Source organism: Staurois parvus, unplaced genomic scaffold (genome assembly GCF_062004578.1).
Source record: "Staurois parvus isolate SC_StPar_1 unplaced genomic scaffold, SC_StPar_1.0 ptg000171l, whole genome shotgun sequence".
Lineage (NCBI taxonomy): Eukaryota > Metazoa > Chordata > Amphibia > Anura > Ranidae > Staurois > Staurois parvus.
Window position 1 is genome coordinate 1,466,895 of NW_028317967.1, and position 4,790 is coordinate 1,471,684.

Genomic DNA, 4,790 nt, shown 5'->3' on the forward strand with positions numbered 1-4,790 from the left:
TAGGCAAAATCTGTCCTCTGCGTCACTTACTACTGACCGCTGAACTTTCCCTTATCTACTATTAACCTTTGAACTCTGCATCACTTATTACTGACCCCTTTTCTCTACCCTGCTGACCTCCTGTACACTACCCTGCTGACCTTCCATCTTTTGCCCTCCTGACATTTTTCACTGCACCTCCACATTAGACAGGCTAGATCTGTTCCTGTTTTTAATGCATTCTAATAAAGGAACACTGCAGTCAAGATCCGGTCTGCCTACATCTTCTGCATCTTGTTTCATCTGCTAGAAAAATGCCTATGGTTGCTGGTAAGCTTATTTTCTGAATAGCCCTCAGTCTGTGAAAATGCAGACCAATGTGTTCACTTGTACACAGTGGCGTCCCTAGGGTTGGTGTCACTCGGTGCGGTAACACTTGGTGACACCCCTTCCGACGATCCACGTAGGATGGATCGGTTCTGCGGATTAAGCATAATGGATCGGAGTCCGATGAATTATCCTCCCCAATCCTTGCAACCTAACTGATCTCTCCACCAGCTCCACAAAAAGGTAAGTTTTACAGGAAGCCCCCCCCTCTCTCTTTCTCTCTCTGCCCTCTATCCCCCCCCTCTCTCTCTCCCCCCTACCTACTACATGAAGCTGCAGTGCTGTCACCAGGGTTCGGGGATTACTCACTGACCTGCTGCGTACTCTGCCCGCCTCTCCGACTTCAGCACTGTGGCAGGAATGTGGACCCGCCCCTCTGCTGAAACTCCGAGGCAGAGAGGTATCCGAAGTACCTGCCTCAATGTCTGTCCCCTCAATGCTTGCTTATTTCAGGGATGGACTGAGCCTCTCATGGGACCCTGTAGTGACCTCGGGCAGTTCCCGAATGGTCAGTCCGCCCCTGGAGATTGGAGATCAGACGTACAAGAGAGGATGAGGGTGAAAGGTTTAACAAAATTATCCCACCTCCAGTGAAGATCTCTCACCATGAATCATCTGCTGCAGGGAATCCAATTATTTATTCTTCATTTAGAAATTACTACGATTCTGCTTCTTCCTCTGTTGTAAAAGGAAGGGGAGGGATCAACAATGTATCCAATAATGTTTTTACATTTGTGATTGGTTACCACAGTGATCACAAGGTACAAAGCCTTTTGGATTCACTCTGTACACTGTGGGGTTTATTTACTAAAGCTGGTTCACTCAGAATCTCGTGCACCTGTGCATGGTAGCCAATGAACTTCTAACCTCAGCTTGTTCATTTAATCTTTAGCAATAGAACCTGTAAGCTGATTGGTTTCTGTGCAGAAGTGCATGAGATTCTGAATGAACCTGCTTTAGTAAATAAACCCCTGTGTCTGTGAACCAAGCTGTCTAATGAGGGCATGGCTCACAGCTAACAATAGATGCAAGCGTCATCCGATGGTGTTTTCTCCAATGTCATTTATAAATGGTACTGTGGAAATAACAGTCCACCACATCGCTGTTCATAACTTTAAATAGAATGCCTTCAAAAGTAAATAATTGGAAAAAAAGGAAATGGGGGTACCATCATCTAAAGTGATTAAGTGGAATTTGAGAGGGGATAACCCCAAACTGGAATAAATGGACTATCTCGGTACTCATGAACGACACAATAACATAAAATAATATATTTACTGATACAAAAAATTAAAAATCTCTTTCACATATACATGAATTTATATATTAAAACCACATAAATTGACAGCATGTTACAGTTAAGTACATGAGCCACAGATACTGAGATTTCACACCCCTAAGATGGTAAAAAATGTGGGGGTGATACTTGCTTCTCTACATGTTTCAGGGATATTGTCCTCTTATCCAAGAGGAAAGATCAAAATTTAATAATCTGACTTTTTTATAGAGGTGTATTTTAAATGTTTTAGATCAAGTTATAGTTGATGAGTCACATGGCCCATTCTACTTTTTTTTTTTTTTTTTTTGCTTCTCTACCAAATTCTGTAGATGACACTTTGAAAGTGTTACACACAAGCAACTTAAATGTGTGAAAATCATAGAAAACACTATAGACATGAAATGTTTATTCTCTAGGAGAATGTAAAATGTAGTATCACTAAATGTCTCTACATGCAGGCACTCCTTGAAATGCTTTTTAGCAGTGTATAGTCAGCTAAAACGTGGCATGTTTCAAGGAACAAGATGTGCAAAGTAAGCCCGGCTCTATATGGCAGCCACCATAAGGCTCCTACTTCTACCTACATTGATTCCCCAATGCCTTAACGCAGGTTCACTTTATAGGATGATCGCCCCTTCCCTTGCCCTCCTCATCACCCCAATATACTATAACATAGATCAGACAATCACCAGTTTTGGACATTGCATCTTACTCTGGGCCAAGTGCCAATTCCTTGTACCAATCACGCATCAACAGCTTCAAGAACCTATCTTCCTACATGGAGACTGACTGCAGTCAGTGATTAACAGCCAAGGATATTTTACCAGATATTGATGTCTGGCTTTAAACACACAACTTGGCAATTGTAATTTTTTTTTTTTTTGTTTAGCTTAGTTGGATTTGCCTAATCATGGGTGCCTGGGCTGCAAGTTAGAAAGATAAACTTGTTATGTTATTCACTGCCAGGCACTTCTCTATGGCTAGAACAAAAGGCAAGAACATAGTCACTTACCAAAGGATACACTAAGAATAATGTCAAGATGAAAATGTAAAGCATTGCCTTTGATATCATCCTTACAGAACATCAAATCTGTTGTAAATTGTGGTACTGTGTTAAGTGGGGTACACACTATGAGAAAATCAGAAAAATTCTGTATGAGGAGCGATCGTTCGATTTTCATATAGTGTGTACACAACTTTCAAAATCTGATTCAGACTTTCCAAACGGACAAACTCCAAAATTGTTCTTGTGTGTGAACAGAACGAACGATTTTCGTTTAACATGTTCTGTTTTTGGAAGAGAAAAATTGGAAGCGAAATACTGTGCATGATCAGAAACAATAAACAGCAATAATCTCTGCAACAATGTTTCTACATCAAACTTAAAAAAAGCCTTTGCTGTTCAAGAATTTTTATACAATTAGTACCAACCTCGGGTTTGACTTGCTGTAAACATCGAGGAAAACTGGACGATTATTCACCCAATTTTTTTACAGTTTTTTTTTTACATTACCCAGCTTTTGCTGTGGAATGAAACAAGGATGGTATATCTATGATAAAGGTAATGTAGCACCCTCCTAGGAAAGCTAGGAGGAGCTAAGTTAATTATTTTTTTAGTAGGAGTTTGAGTAGCAGCAGGGACGATAGTCAGAGGGGTCAAATTTGGGTCAAGGCTGAGAGGCTCTGCAGATCAGCTCTCTGATACCTACCCCTGATCTAGAATTTTGGAGAGATCTCTAGGACTCAGTGGACGGGGGTGAGGAGTGGCTGATCTGTATTCTTGGGGAACCCTGACCAGTTCCCAAGCAGGAAGCTTGGCATGGGGTTGGGACGGCCCATAAGCCTAGAAGAGCCTGCTCAGTAGCAGGGAGCATTCGGGTAGAAGATGTGAGCACAGGAGTTGGAGTGTGGAGCCTGGGAGGGGGGTCTAGGGAAGGAGCCTGCCTTCAGGAAAGATCAGGACAGAGGGAGAACTGCGACTTACTGGGCCCCTGGGAGAGGACCATCTGTGGAGCTAAGGAAGAAGCCAGCCCAGCAGAAGGCCTGAAGGCAGCTACCAATCTGCAGCTTGCAGAAGAGGGACAGTGAGTACTTCTGCACCCCCTGGACCAGAGTAAGGGAGAGGGAATTTGGGTGGGAAACCTAACTAGCTCCCAGCTGGACTGTACATTAAAGCAGCAGAATCCGGGTCCCCTTGTCCAGGGATTCCTCCAGACAGCTGGATATAGGAGATCTATCTGGGGTTTGGGGTGCTACACCAGGAGAGGCTAAACTGCTCTCCAAGGAAGATAAACCCTTCTGAGTACTTGTACATAGTTTCAGGAAGTTGTATTCCATTTAGTAGTTCCTTGGGCATCCCGTGTATCTCTCATCCCCATCCAAGTTCCCTAGTAAAATCCAAAAAAACTAGTTCAAGGCCTGTTGGCTGTCTCTGGAGTGCAAGTCTGGAAGGAAATGCATGTTGCTTGGCTGTGCAGGACTATATCTTCAGCAACTCCTAAGGGGGGAGTGCTACAGTAGCATAAGTAACAAAGGGTAATGTCTTTTATAGCTATATGTAGTGGAATGATAGTGAGATTTCAAGGAATAAAATGTCATTGTCAGACTTCAAAGGCACCTTATGATAACCAAATGCTCTGCTTTAGTTAGCCATTAAAGGTGTTGCCCTTAGCTATGTTATTTTTCCCCACAAAAGTACCACTCTAGGGATCAACAGCCATAAAACATGCAGGCAAAAACATAGCCCTGACAAACAGTGAGAAGCTGGCATGATATAACATTTCATTGTAACTGTAGGTTTACTGGTCAGGGTACAAAAATACTATCTCTACCCCAGTCTAATTATTTAACAGAGAAGACGGATTACAAATGACTGAATGGCGATTTACAACATTTTATAAAATATTCACCAGTTTCTTTTTGCGCTTCATCTTCCCAGATGTAAATTGGTAGAGTTCCTTAACTAGTTGATTCCTGTGCTACCAATTTTAAAAAAAATGCTTCCAGTCATGGTAAATACTCATGCAACTATCCAACATACTAGGAACTCTTGGTCATCCTGGCTTCCCGATTGTTCCTTTTTCTAAAAGCACAATACTGCTCCTCCATAGAGAGAGCATTGTCACCCTAGAGCAGGAAGTGTGTA